General features: G+C 45.1%; 1 long non-coding RNA gene across 1 annotated transcript; it reads right to left on the reverse strand.

The window, feature by feature from the left end:
- Nucleotides 1-12195: 12195 nt before the first annotated feature.
- LOC120406629 lies at nucleotides 12196-14174 on the reverse strand. The gene is made up of 3 exons (XR_005599429.1): nucleotides 14114-14174; nucleotides 12712-12794; nucleotides 12196-12422 (listed from the first exon to the last, which is right to left on the reverse strand). It is a non-coding gene; the product is annotated as an uncharacterized LOC120406629 (long non-coding RNA).
- Between the last annotated feature and the right edge of the window lie 713 nt (nucleotides 14175-14887).

The raw sequence follows: 14887 nt of genomic DNA on the forward strand, positions 1-14887 counted from the left end.
CAATAAAGACAAATGCAAAGTACTCCACTTAGGAAGGAACAATCAGTTGCACACATACAGAATGGGAAATGACTGCCTAGGAAGGAGTACTGCAGAAAGGGATCTGGGGGTCATAGTGGATCACAAGCTAAATATGAGTCAATAGTGTAACACTGTTGCAAGAAAAGCAAACATCATTCTGGGATGTATTAGCAGGAGTATTGTAAGCAAGACACGAGACGTAATTCTTTCACTCTACTCTGCGCTGATTAGGCCTCAGTTGGAGTATTGTGTTCAGTTCTGGGCACCACATTTCAGGAAAGATATGAACAAATTGGAGAAAGTCCAGAGAAGAGCAACAAAAATTATTAAAGGTCTAGAAAACATGACCTATGAGGGAAGATTGAAAAAAATGGGTTTGCTTAGTCTGGAGAAGAGAAGACTGAGAGGGGACATGATGACAGTTTTCAAGTACATAAAAGGTTGTTACAAGGAGGAGGGAGAAAAATTGTTCTTCTTAACCTCTGAGGATAGGACAAGAAGCAATGGGCTTAAATTGCAGCAAGGGCGGTTTAGGTTGGACATTAGGAAAAACTTCCTAACTGTCAGAATGGTTAAGGGTAATAGGTACATAGACAATATTCCCAACTTCAGATACAAAAATGATACATGCATACAAATAGGATAATCATTGTCAGTACATCATAACCTTTCCAATGATATCTCATGTGACCCATCTTGCATAAAATACATCTTAGATATGCTATAATCATATTATAACAATATTTCTATGAAGAATGTGGGACGTAGTGTCACAGGTTGCACATACGTTGTGATTTGGCTGAGTGTTTTCATAAAGATATGATAGAACAGGGGTAGGCAACCTATGGCACACGTGCCAAAGATGGCACACAAGCTGATTTTCAGTGGCACTCACGCTGCCCAGGTCCTGGCCACCGGTCCAGGGGGCTCTGCATTTTAATTTAATTTTAAATGAAGCTTCTTAAACATTTTTAAAACCTTATTTACTTTACATACAACAATAGTTGTTATATATTATAGACTTATAAAGAGACCTTCTAAAAACGTTAAAATGTATTACTGGCACGCAAAACCTTAAATTAGAGTGACTAAATGAAGACTCGGCACAGCACTTCTGAAAGGTTGCCAACCCCTGTGATAAAATCTGAGCTAGATTCGATGACTGAGCTATTGAAAGAGACCTGGAGTGAGATTAGTCCCAGTAAGCATTTTTAAAGGGAATCTTGGATGAGAGCAAGATTGCTTAGTGCACTGGGCAGAAGGAGATGGTCCAGACAGAGAACAGCATGGAAAATAGCCCAAAATCCTGAGTGAGAGTAGGTGACTAAGGGCTATGCAGTCCTGGAAGAGTAGACTGAACGTAGTACATGAGCCAGAGTATAGTAAGGACAGATATGTAAACCGGATTGGGACTATGCAAAACCTTGGGAGTGAAGACCAAGAGCCAGAGTCTTAGTCACTCTAAGGCCCCTTTAGACCACTCTAGGCACAAATAAACTTTAAGGCCCTTTGTATGCTACAGTGTAAAGGGATTTTAATGAAAATATGAATCGGGAGCAATGTGTCTGAACCTGCTGCAGAATAAAATAGCATATCTGCCATACTTTCAGCCTCTGTGCGTTTACAGTGTATGCCTTGCACAGAACTCGTGTCAAGTAGTGATTGCACTCCCATAAGCCTGCTTCTGTTAGACATTTACACCGTACTTGACTTTCATGCAGGAGGTAGCATGATGTGTAGGATATCAAAATAAATATTGGTGACAAGGATATAAATAATTCAGTTCAAGTATTTCATTGTAGATATTGCTAGGAATATGGTTTTCAGTAGCACCTAAATCCTATTGATTCACAAGGGGATTTTTCAGCACTTATGAAAATCCCATCTTACATTCATAGTCATTGTATACCAGAGTTACAAAGATATTTAGAGGCCTAAAGATGCAGACAGTGGCACCATGGACCAGATTCACAAGGGGGAAAAAAGGCACCTAATGCTGCCAGCTGCTGCCTAATGCTGTAGGTGCCTAAATTACCCAGCCTATGTTTTCACAAGTAAAGTTCCCTGGGTACCTACATTTCTGCTGGTGCACATGCCCACACCCTCAATCCTGAGATCACTGAGTAACTCGGTGCCTAATTCACACCTAAGCCCCAGCCGATTCACAGACTAAGTATTCCCCGCTCTGGCTTGCCTGCAGGGACTGATCTGGTAGACATGTTCAGCAGCTGCTTTAGCGTCTAGTATTGAATGAAGCAGGGATGGGAACCCAGGCCCAGGGGCGATGGATTCTTTCTAAAAGTGGGCAGAGGATGAGGCCCTGCCCCCACCTCTCCTCTTCTCCCCAAGGTCCTGTCCCCCTGGTCAAGCCAGAGCCAGTCCGGGGGGGCTGGGCCTTTCCACCTGCCTGGGATGGGGGGTCCCAAAAGCAGCCTCTGGCCTGTGTCCCCATGCCCCAGGCAGCCCACTCAGGGCAGGTGGAGAGTCTGGGGCTCCCCACAGCTGCCCGCACAGCTCTTACCCCCGACCTGGCTCTAGCTTGCAGCCTGGCCTGGAAGCAGGGTCTCAGAGGCCAAAGACCCACCGCCAGGCCATAGGTAAGAGCCACCCAGGCAGCTGTGGGAAGCTGTGGACCATCCGTCTGCCTGTAGCAAAAAGTAGATGTGCCATCACCTCTTGGCTCCCCCTGTTCTGGCCCCCCTGCCCAGGTCTCCCACATCCTGGGGTGAATGCACTAACTACTGGGCTCTTGGGTAAAAGGGGGCACCACTTCTTCTTTGCTTTCACTTGAGAAAAGAGTGGCCTGATTTAGGCACCTAATGCCAGGAAAGGGATAATGGCTGCGACTCCCCAATGGAGGAAGGAATCTCCCTGCAGCCCAGAGTTGGTGGCCTAACTCCCTTTGAGAGTTGGCTGCAGCCTTCTCCTCAGCAGTTCCTTAATGGCCAGTTTATGGCCTGGTCTACACTACGCGTTTAAACCGGTTTTAGGAGCGTTAAACCGATTTAATGCCACACCCGTCCACACTAAGAGGCCCTTTATAGCAATATAAAGGGCTCTTTAAACTGGTTTCTGTACTCCTCCCTAACGAGAGGAGTAGCGCTAATATCGGTATTACCATATCGGTTTAGGGTTAGTGTGGCCGCAAATCAACGGTATTGGCCTCCGGGCGGTATCCCACAGTGCACCACTGACCGCTCTGGACAGCAATCTGAACTCGGATGCAGTGGCCAGGTAGACAGGAAAAGCCCCGCGAACTTTTGAATTTAATTTCCTGTTTGCCCAGCGTGGAGCTCTGATCAGCCCAGGTGGCGATGCAGTCCGAAATCAAAATCCAAAAAGAGCTCCAGCATGGACCATACGGATGTGATCGCTGTATGGGCAGGCAAATCTGTTCTATCAGAGCTCCGTTACAGAAGACGAAATTCCAAAGCATTTTTAAAAAATCTCCAGACAGACGCCATAGCAGGGACTCAGCGCACTGCTGCGTGACAAGCATAACGGAAAGCCAAAGAATCAAATGGACACTCATGGAGGGAGGGGGGACTGCGGACTCAAGCTATCCCACAGTTCCTGCAGTCTCTGAAAAGCATTTGCATTCTTGGCTGAGCTCCAAATGCCTGTAGGGTCAAACACATTGTCCGCGGTGGTTCAGGGCATAGCTCGTCAATTTACAGCCCCCACCCACCCCCAGAAGTAAAAGGGAAAAAAATTGTCTCTTGACTCTTCTAAATGTCACCCTATGTCTACTGAATGCTGCTGGTACACGCGATGCAGCGGCACTCAATTGCAGTATTCTCTTTCCCCCTCACTGGTGGTAGATGGTGCAATATGACTGGTAACTGTCCTCATCATCAGCCTTGTGGCAGTTGGTGCTGCACAATAGGACTGGTACCTGTCCTCATCATCAGCCCGTGAGTGCTCCTGGCTGGCCTCAGGTGAGGTTGGCTGGCAGCGCCTGGGTAAAAAACTCCTGGTCATTCCTAGTAGATGGTACAGAATGGCTGGTAACCATCTTCATCGTAGCAATAGGGGGCTGAGCTCCATCAGCCCCCGCCCTTCATGTGTAAAGAAAAGATTCTGTACTGCCTGGACTATCATAGCAACGGGATGCTTTGCTCCTCTCCCCCACACTGCTTAATGTCCTGTCTGGACTATCATAGCAGCTGGAGGCTGCCTTCCCCTCATTTTATCTCACTAACAAGTCACTGTTTCTTATTCCTGCATTCTTTATTACTTCATCACACAAATGGGGGGACACTGCAATGGTAGCCCAGGAAGGCTGGAGGAGGAGGGAATCAACAGGTGGGGTTGTTGCAGGGGCACCCCCTGTGAATGGCATGCAGCTCATCATTTCGGCAGGATCTGACATGGAGGGGCTGTGCTCTCTGGTTCTCTGATACACTGCTTCTCTAGTACACTTGCGCGAAATGATTGTCTGCCATTGCTTTCCCGGAGGAAGGAATGAGTGACGACATTTACCCAGAACCACCCGCGACAATGATTTTTGCCCCATCAGGCACTAGGATCTCAACCCAGAATTCCAAGGGGCAGGGGAGACTGCGGGAACTATGGGATAGCTACGGAATAGCTACCCACAGTGCAACGCTCCAGAAATCGATGCTAGCCTCGGTCCGTGGATGCACACCACCGAATTAATGTGCTTAGTGTGGCCGCGTGCACTCGATTTTATACAATCTGTTTTACTAAACCGGTTTATGTAAAATCGGAATAATCCCGTAGTGTAGACGTACCCTAAGTAGCTCTCCCTTTAGTGTACTTGCGTCTGTGAATTCCTGTTAGACACCTAACTCTCCTTGGATGGGGAGCCAAGGCGTCTATCTCGGGGTTGTGAATTCCACTCAATGGCAAGGTGCCTAATCAGGTGCTGTACACTCACCCTAAGTCCCCCTGGTAAACCTAGTAGGATTTTCAAAAGCACCTGGGTGAGTTAGGTGCCTAACTCTCCCGGCCTTGCAGTGGGACCTAGGTTCTTACGATTAAAAAGCACTTTGTAAAGCCTACTAGGCGTCTGTCTGCACCTTTGTAAATTTGGCTCTTTTATCATTTAATCTTCATTGTTTAGTCAAAATACCTGAACTCTCCAGGCTGTCTTCTATCCCTGCTCTTGTCCCTAACTTTCCTCTTCCCATTCCCTTCTCTGATTTTTTCATGTCTAGATGTGTCCTTTATCGCTCATCCACCTTCCCATTCATCACTAAGGAACATCTGAGCTGCCAGTGCTCCTCGCCATTTCCTCTGAGGTGAATGGGGGGCCCACTGCCCCCCCGAATGGCAGCTTGAGAGAGCAGCAAAGGGACCCAGAAAACAGGAAGGCTGTATAATCCATCCTTTTATTGTGCCCATAATTTTTATGTGACCTTTCTTGTAACTTTATCAAATATTGTTTGCACTACAAAGACTTAAAACTTTATTGCCCCAGTGTCTGGAGCAAATTTAAACTCAAACAAAGCAGCAAGAAGCAAGTGCATAGAAATTACTGTAATAAATGTCTGTACATGTCGGAAGATCAAGTTATGACAACGTTTGACGTAGATTCATAGATACTAGAGATGGAAAATGCTTTGCACAGCATACAGTTTAACGGAATGCAGTAATAAAAATAAGGGTGCATAATTATGAGGCCAATAAAATAAACACTTTATTATCCATCCTATGCTTAAACCTAGTTAGCAGGGACGATAAAGAGCTTGACTTACTAGCAAGACTAAACCTTTTCAGTCTTCCAAACTAATTGTTATTATTCAACTACGATGCGTTCGACTCTCTTGTCATATATTAGACTAATGTTAAAGGATCTGTTTTGTTAAAAACCAGTCTCTCTATTGCAGTTGCAATTTTTGCAGCCAAGTGTGGACATAAACGACTTGTAGGTTAAAAACAGGTATTTAGGCACCTAACTGCCCTCATAGATACCCACATTAGTTAATCCCACAATTATTTGAATGTGCAAAATGTGAGACTATATTGAAAAATCAGGTCCAAATAACAAAGCTGAAGAGAGATGAGCAAACTGCCCTTTGATTGCATTTACTGGCAAATCATAGCAGAATTCTTTCAATGCTTTGGCTGACAATGCTGGATTTTATACATCTAAAAGTTGTGCTAGAGTTAAGAATTGCAGCCCTGGGACATCCAAACCAATTATATTTAGTAGCTGCATTCAGTGGATAGGGTATGGCTTCACTGCAGAGTTAATGGAACCGTTGTGTTAACCCCCCTCCCATCCACACACAAAACCCTCTCACCCAAGTCTGGTAGCGTTTCAAACCTAGACTGGCTGGCCTGGCTGTAATAGAGGCTAGAGCTCAGGTGTCACTTTTATTCCGCCTGGTAACTCGTCCATTTTGCAGTGGGGCTGCAGGCTGAACCACTCGAGTACAGCTAGTCATCTGATGCCTTCCCACAATTTTCCCCTCTCCCCCCATGTGCCGCAAAGGACAGACAAGTTCTACAATTCAGTGGGAAAGAATCATAGAGCGACTCAGCTTATGGCAGCACAACAAACCATAGGAGATGTCCCCAGAAGTCCTACTGTAGTGCCAGTGGGGATATAGTAACTCTGTTATGCAGTGTGGCTGCTCACACCCCAGGCCAGGCTACTGTGGGTGCCAATCACACACGCTATTGCTATCACAAAGCGAGGAAAACTAGAAGAGGCTTGCAATTCAGTTTACAGCACATGAGCTCAGGGAACTGAGTGAAGTTGTTTCAAGCAACTGTGGGGTTTGAACTCAGTTCAAGGTAAGAAGCAGCATTAGAATTGGGTTTGAGATCTGTGGCAACGGGAATCAGTAGCACAGGTAGGGATGGAGAAACAGATTTTGGGGCACAATTTGTGTCCACAATTGACCCAGTGCATAGGAGGTTAGTGACCTGTGGGTTTGGCCCCTGCACGTGCCCTCCTGCACAGCTCTGGCTGGCTTTTCCACAATCCAGCGTGCTAATCCACAGAGCCTGGGTTGTGTCTTCACTAGGGAAAAAAAATTATTTTAACCCCCTTTAACTCACCCACATTGCAATCCTAGTGAAGACAAGGCAGTTATAATTTCAATCTGCATTATCTGGTGAAGGTAAACCCTAGTGGGGAGCGTAGGGTTTTCCTTCATCAGCTAACACAAGTTAAAATTACAGCTGCTTTGTCTCCACTAGGATTGTAACATGGTTTAGTTTAACATTGATTAAAAACACACCTAGTGAAGCCACGTCCCCAGGGAGGATGATGCTGTAGAGTGATAGCGGCCCATTATCCATCTTCCAGTTCCAACCTTTTAAGGTATGAATGGGAGGTTTGGTCTCTAATGAGGGGAGCTATAGCTTCACTGCAAAAAGGGTGTGTTTTACACTGAGATAACTAGTCTAGTGGAGACAAGCCATTGCAGTTTTTAACCTCAATGTGAAAAGCACAAATTGCTTTGTCTTCAGGAGAATTTTACCATGGCAGTTCCCACATGTAATCTAAAACCTGGTAAAAACCCACTTTTCCCCCGTAATGTCAATGCATCCTTATAGATTGATTCTGGTACTGTGGAGTTATAAACGACAGACCTGATCTTCAGTGTGATGAGCTCTAACAGGAATAGATGAATGTCATGCTAGGAGTGGGTGAATACACTGAAATGCACCCCAGGCAAATTTTGCCCAATGGAACAAATGTTGACGTGTCTGCATAGTTGTATTAATAGCCTTCCTGAGGAATCATTAATCTGCCCTGCTGAAGCTGACCAAAGGAATGATTTTTATTTCATATTCAACCAAGGCCAAGAGAAAGGTCTATTGTCATTTGAAGATATCGGTATATTGCAGTCAAAGGGCAAATTTTCGGTCTGTATTTTCAACTTGATTATCTGGAGATTTCTAAGATGCTTTTCACAGCAGGGTAATACTCAATTGTGTTTTAACAACTTATAGTTGAATATGGCCCTAGGAACTAGTTCACAAGGAGTATGTCTACACTGTAGTGTAAGCCCGTGCTTGAGCCTAGGCTGAAGCCTCTCTCCCCTTGTGTCTACACTGCAGTTGGGCTAACCCAGGGTCCCAGGACCCTGCAGGGCTGGAGGGTCCAAGCTCAAGTTAAGCTGGGACTCAGGGTCCAAGCCCTATTGCTTAGACGCGTAGACAAAGCTCCAGTTGACTTAGGTCTTGGGAGTCCGCTGGAAGCATGACAAAATTCCATGTGACAACTTCCTTAGTCCTCGCTAGGCCAACAATCTGCAATCTACTCTATTGAAAATGGAAGCCACTCCCACCCTTTGCAAATGGCAACAGCTCAGGTCAGTATTAATTCTCTTCTGATCACTGATCTGCAAGCCCACTGTCAGACAGCCTCCTGGCTTTGCAATGGAGAGCGAATCCATCAACCCTTTTGGAAAGCAAGCTACTTCCTGGTAACATGCAGGACAGGCAGTAAAGTTTTCCCACAGTGCAGCACAATCATAGGGCTAGAGCAGCCACATTTCAGAGGCAAGGGGCCCTAGGCATGAGGCTATGGCTACTTTGACTTGGGGTGATGCTCTGCTATGTGGACGTCAGAGCCCTAGGTTCAAGTACAGGTTAGAAAAGTCTTAGCTTAGGGTTAAAATACACTGTAGATGTTCAAGTCAAGGGTTCCCCAACACGGGTTAGCTGACTCAAGTTTCACTAGCCCTGGGCTTATATTGCAGTATTGACATACCATTAAGCAACTAACTGCCCCTTTAAGCACCTATGTCCAGCATTTAGAATCCACTAGCATTCACAAAACACTGCTCAACTGCCAACTAACCTTGTAAGTGCCTAAATTCCCTTGGAACCCAAATTTCTACTAGATGCCTAAATGTTTATCAGTGGGCATGCACAAAAGTGCCTGAGAGCTGAAACCACCACGCAATTCAGTGCCTAACTCATGCGGAAGCCCAGTGGGATTCACAAACTGCAGCTTTCAGCATCTAAATAGCTTTAACCATCTTTAAAGATCCTTTTGAAAATGGGACTTACGTTCCTAAATCATGTAGGTGCTTTTGAAATTTTCCTCCCTGGGACTGTAACTATGATTATTTGCAAAACAAAAAGATATTGGGTTTCATTACTAAATTGAGCTCAGTATCTCCTGCGAACTAGGTTTACACATAACATAATACAGTATTTTTTATTATTATTGTCCTTGTGGTTATAGACCCCATTTTACAGCTTTAATCCAATATACCACATGCTGCACAAGACAAAACATTGTCAGGTAATAAAGTGCATAGCATACTATGATACTCCAGCATGTAAAAACCTTTGTTATAGTCATTTCTCTGCACGCATCTCTGTTTTCTTTGCAATGTGTCCAAAACAAGGGTTCAAAGGGGGCTCTGAACTTTCCAATGGAAAAAAAATGTTTGAGAAAGTTTTAGATCAGGTCATTTGAGTAAGTGATCAAATATAAAAACAAGACATGAACATTCAGGCTCCAGCCCTCAGTTCCGGTCCAGAAGTGTTGCGCTTAAGTCACCAAAACCAGGTCCAATCTACACAGACTGTCACTGGCCCACAGGGTCCCTAATATCCCTGGGGGTTGTTGGAGTATAGGAATGCCCTGGCTATAGCCCCAGAACTGGCAGCTGGAGGGGTGGTGGATGTAAGAGCCTCTACAACACCTCGACACTGGCTAGGGATCCTCCAGCAGCCTGCCAAGCTGGCTTTGGGGCTGCTTTGTGCTGCCTGAGGACTGCAATGCAGCGCGCTGGGGAAGCAGGACCTCGGTGTTTACTTTAACAGACGAGGTCAGGGATTTGACGGCAGTAGCAGAAATAAAGTTACTTTCATTTTAGTTCCCAGAGGACACAACTGTCTAGTTACATTCCCCAGCCATTCTGTCCTACAGAAGATTGAAGGCACCCAATACTTTTTAAAATGAATTAACTTCTTATTTGATTTCACGAAGGAGGTTGGTTCCATTTCCATTGCTGTTTCCAGACATGCAGATCCTTAGGGTTACGCTAGATGGCTAAAGCATCACCTTACTGTATTAAGGGGTTGGGGCTCAGCTGTGCCTGCACCAGATTTAATCCACTTTCCCAGATGGAGGAAATGAGTAAACTGAGCCAGACATGCTGAGATATAAAAAAAGGCAGCATGTGGCCCAGGGAGATGGGAGAGCCAAGTAGCAGGAGGTTGGTGTCTGATGCCCTATCCCAAGGGAGATATCTGAGCCTAGGATAGAGAGCTAGAAAGAGATTTGAAAGTGACACCAGGAGGGAAGAGAGAGGAGCCCAGGAGTTAGTATGCCAGAGATGAGCAGGAGGGCAGGAAGTATAGAAAGAATCCCTGAGGAAAAGAAGCAGAGCAGCATGTAGCCATAGGCAGAGCAGCCCTAACTGTTTTGCTGGCAAGGATGGAAAAAGTTTCCAGCCACTCACCCATAGCTGCTGAGCAATTAAAAAAAAAAGTAAAAAAAAAAAAAAAAAAAATCAATCTGACCAACTGGAGTGGTTTAAAAAAAAAATCTTGAGCAGCACAGCAGTCTGGAGCCCAGGCTGCCCACCCACCCACCCATCCCTAGAACTGGGTCCTGGCTGTTGGGGCAAGGCAGCCCCATTGGTTAAGGTTCCCAGGCTGGGCTCATCGAAGAGCACAAGGGTAGGTTCCCACTGTACAGCCCCAAGAAGGAGAGTTGTGGAGTACCTATCCGAAGAGGGGAAGAATTTTGAGCCCAGAGGACAGGCTGAAGAGGAGGTAAAGGTGAGCGGAAGACAAACCTTTGGGGCAGGATGGGCTGTGCACCTTTGGGGCAGGATGGTTGGTCGTCTGTTTTATTGGATTTTGATACCACAGAAGTAATGGACTCTTGTGACTTAGCTGCAGGGGCCGAGTCATCTCAGCAACTGAACTGAGCTGATGACTGGAAGAATTAGTCAGAGCTGCAGGAGGGGAATCCTAGGCAGAGTGGCTGCATTGCCTGTGGGGGTTACACACTGGGACTGCACTCTGTGACATGTCCAGTTAAAATGGGCATATAACAGTTTCATAGTGATATTTGTATGCAGTGGAAAATTTGACATCCAAGCTCTACTTGTCTTTAGTATCTTATTTTACCAGGTCCAAAAGGAGATCTGTGTGTAACATACCCTGGTAAGTGGTCATTCTAATTCAGATTGGCTTCTGTTAGCTAGATCACAACCAGACATGCTGAATCTGCTGTAGGGGAAGAACCTTCTCATTGTGTAGGACTTCATTCTGCATGTCTGGCCTTCCTAATCACCGGGCTCAGCAGCAGATCGATCGTGCCTCAGACTCATTTGATAGCCCTCTCTGGGACAACAGAGCTGCTAAGGAAGATCATCTCAGTAGCTGATTTGAGTGCTTCTTTCATCGTGACCTATAGAATAGCAGGAGACAAGGATAGCACGGCCCATACGGGGGGTGGATTACTAGAAGGGGAATCTTGTTGCTGAGGAGACTGAACATTAGTATTCGGACTTGCTGCCTTTTATGAGTGCACGCATCACTCAAGTAATTAAGGGCTTGCCTACACTTACAGTGCTGCACTGGTGCAGCTGTGCCACGGTAGTGCTAAGTGAAGACACTACCTATGCCGATGGAAGAGCTTCTCCTGTCAGTGTAGGGACTCCACCTCCCCAAGAGATAGAAGCTGTGTCAATGGGAGAAGCCCTCCCATTAACATAGCCCTGTCTACGCCGGGGGTTATGTTGGTATAACTGCATTGCTCATGGGTGTGGATTTTCTACATCACTGAACAATGTATTTATACCAGTGTAAATTTATGATGTAGACCAGGGGTCAGGAATCAGTCTGTGCCAGTGTCAGCATAATATATTTGGACAGTTTTGCTGTGGGTTTCCTCATTAAGTTCCCTCCCTCTCACACTTCCCTGTTGTGCAAGGGTGCATGGTGCAAGCAGGTGAGTATTGATTCAACCAGAACACACATGCTGTGGCAAATGGTATTTAGCCTTTGACATTCAGCTTTGACCTCTCTGCCTCCGACACACAATGGACTGGTGAGAAATGCCTCTCCACCCCATCTCCATGAACAACGCCCTTCATTTCGAGGGATGCTACCCTCCCCTTAGCCCCAGGTGTTCAGTTATTACACTCATGTGGCCACACAAGTACCAAGTAAATGGACCTGTCTTGAATCTACCCATGTTTTAAAAAAACAACCCTGATGTTCTCTCAGTCTTTTATTATCATAAATTATTCCATCAGAAATACAGAATCATGGAACAGAGATGAGACAAAGTCATTTCCACTAAAGAATTGAATCCCATGTCTTTGTAAACTTCCTGGATTCATAATTGTTTTCTGTGCCCTTCTGTTGGGACTCTTTCATACACTGTATCCTACACGTGTGTCCTGGCAGGTTGAGATGTACAGAAAAAAGAATATGACAGTTTCCTATTAAAGGCAAAAAATGTTAAATACATGGAGAATCTCAGATGGAAGGTTCTATCTCGGTATAAGTTCCTAGCATGTGTGGCTTACAAGGACAGGTGACGCATCTTGGTCTAATGACCATTTGGTTTGCTCACAAGGTTTTCAGTGGCAGACTATAAAACTTGATGGATTTAGTCATATTCATTTGTAGATAGTGTTTTATGAAACATATCCTGGGGAAAAAAATCTGCAATAAAACCAAGAAGGGAAAAGCTGAACATACACTTCTCTTCTAGGATTCTTATCTTACCATTTGCCAGAGCAAAGGTCTCCTGCAGCAAAGGTCTCCACAATATACAAGGTTGGGGGTCTCAAATTTCTCAAATCCATCTGCTTCAAAAGAAAAATATTCTGATTTTAGAAACGGACAAAACCAATGCTCCTTGCAGCTCCAGTCAAACAGAGTCAGACTGGCTACCAGAACCTCTAGTCATATGTAAAAAGAAAAGGTTTATCTCGCTATTTAACCATTACGTTTTCAGCCACAGGGCCTTGCTCTTTTGTGTTAGGTTTATCTGATAACATTCTCTCTCTTTGCTGTGATCCAATCTCAGGAAGTTTAAAATCAACACATACAGATAGCTTAGACAAAGCACTGGAACAAGGGAGATTCCTGTGAATTTTGGGCCTTTTCCAATTCCCATAGAAGTTAATGTGAATCTTTCCATTCACTTCAACGGACTTTGGATCAAACCCTTCAACAGGAAGCTGGGGTCAGGGTAAGAATCTGCACCTTCTAGAAAGAGTAAGAAAAATGAATCTTTTGTTTAGAAAATCATATGTGAACTCCTAGCTAAATTGGCAATGCTGGGGGCAGTCTGGAGACGGAGGGAAAGGCAAGAAGAGAGTCTTAATTTTAAGCGTGTCTCTTAAATTGGTTTCAAGGGGGGCAGGGATCAGCATTCATATTGCACTCCCCGTCAGTACCCGGCCCAAGCCGGGGAAGTTAATGATCCAACCAGCAAATCAAATTTGGTGATGAATCCTAGTCACTTACCACCCAAGGCATATTGTGCATACACTAAGAGGAATTCATTTCAAGATAATAAAGAGAAGGGGTGGGGTGCTGGAGCTGAGGAGGAGAAAGTACACAATTCTGAGTATTTTACAGTTAAAGCACCACTAATCGGGCAAGCTGGCCAAGTTTTGCCTAAGGTTTCTTGTTTGCATCCCAAAAACACATTGTACAAAACTCAGATACAGGCATGCTTCTGAAAATGTGCCCCATAAAGCCCCATCAACACCCTTTCGCTAATTCCTGCAGCATGCAGGGCTGCAGCTGGTTGCAAAAGAGGCAACACTCAGCAGTCTCTTGCGGATTCTCCTAGAACAACCGCCAGGACATTTCAGTGAAAGCCAGCTCCAAAGCCCATTGTAATCACTGGGATTCTTTCCATTGATTGACAATGGGTTTGGACTAAAATGCAATATATACACTGAAGGAATCCCACTGCCCCGCCTTCCTTATATGCTGTGGTTTTGTCTGTAATAATAATAATAAATGGGACAGATACTGCTAAGATTTCAATCCAAACCATCAAAATCCTTAGGAGGTGAGGGTGAAAGGCCAGGCAGCCTACAGAGCCACCCATCAGACGTTTCTACAGGACCCAAACAAATCAACTTGAAATGAACAAATGCGTGACTCTTACCTGCTTTGTTTTTCCCTTTCTGTGTTGTGATTGTTCTGGAAAGGAAACGCTCTCCCCCAGCAGAGCAAAATACAGTCATTTCAGTGTATCCTTCAGTTATTTGCACTTCATTAACTGTTCATTAGTTCGATAAGATAATTTCTAGGATAAACTGATGATTCAGCTCCAGAGAAGGTCAAGGAAAAACCAGTGTGAAATCTCCACTGGCCTTGGTGAAAGTGAGTGGAATTTGGTCCATCATGTTGTATAAGTAGCTCAGGATCAATATGATATGAAACAAATAGGTCAGGGCCACCCGTAATTCCACTTTTTATCAGGATCATTGAAGGAGCTGGGGAGATTAAAACTTCTTTAAATGCCAGCGGGGAAAAAAAATCTGTTATATAAATTAATATATGATTTTGTATCAATATTGTTAGGGCCAGCTCATGATACAGGTTGTTTTTATTTTAGTGATTGTGGCAGTGTCACTCCTGGATTTGCGGCAACCCACTGCTGTAGCCCCATTCGGTCACAAAAGATAAAAGGGGTTTATTGGGCTGTCTCCCCTTTCAGGCAGGGCAACACTAGCAGCAGTTGTATGCAGCAGCAATGGAGAAGTCACGGGTAGCAAATCACACTGAGAGTCCTGCATCAGGCCTACCTTCCCTCAGGGAGGTGCTGGCAGCAGCAGTCTCTAGTTAGTTCCTGGCTACAGACAGCAATGATGTCAATTCAGATAGTTCTTTGGGGGAAGGGGGCAAAGTCTGTATGGCTGGGTTAAATTTCAGTAGT

Source organism: Mauremys reevesii, linkage group 5 (assembly GCF_016161935.1).
Source record: "Mauremys reevesii isolate NIE-2019 linkage group 5, ASM1616193v1, whole genome shotgun sequence".
Classification (NCBI taxonomy): Eukaryota; Metazoa; Chordata; order Testudines; family Geoemydidae; genus Mauremys; species Mauremys reevesii.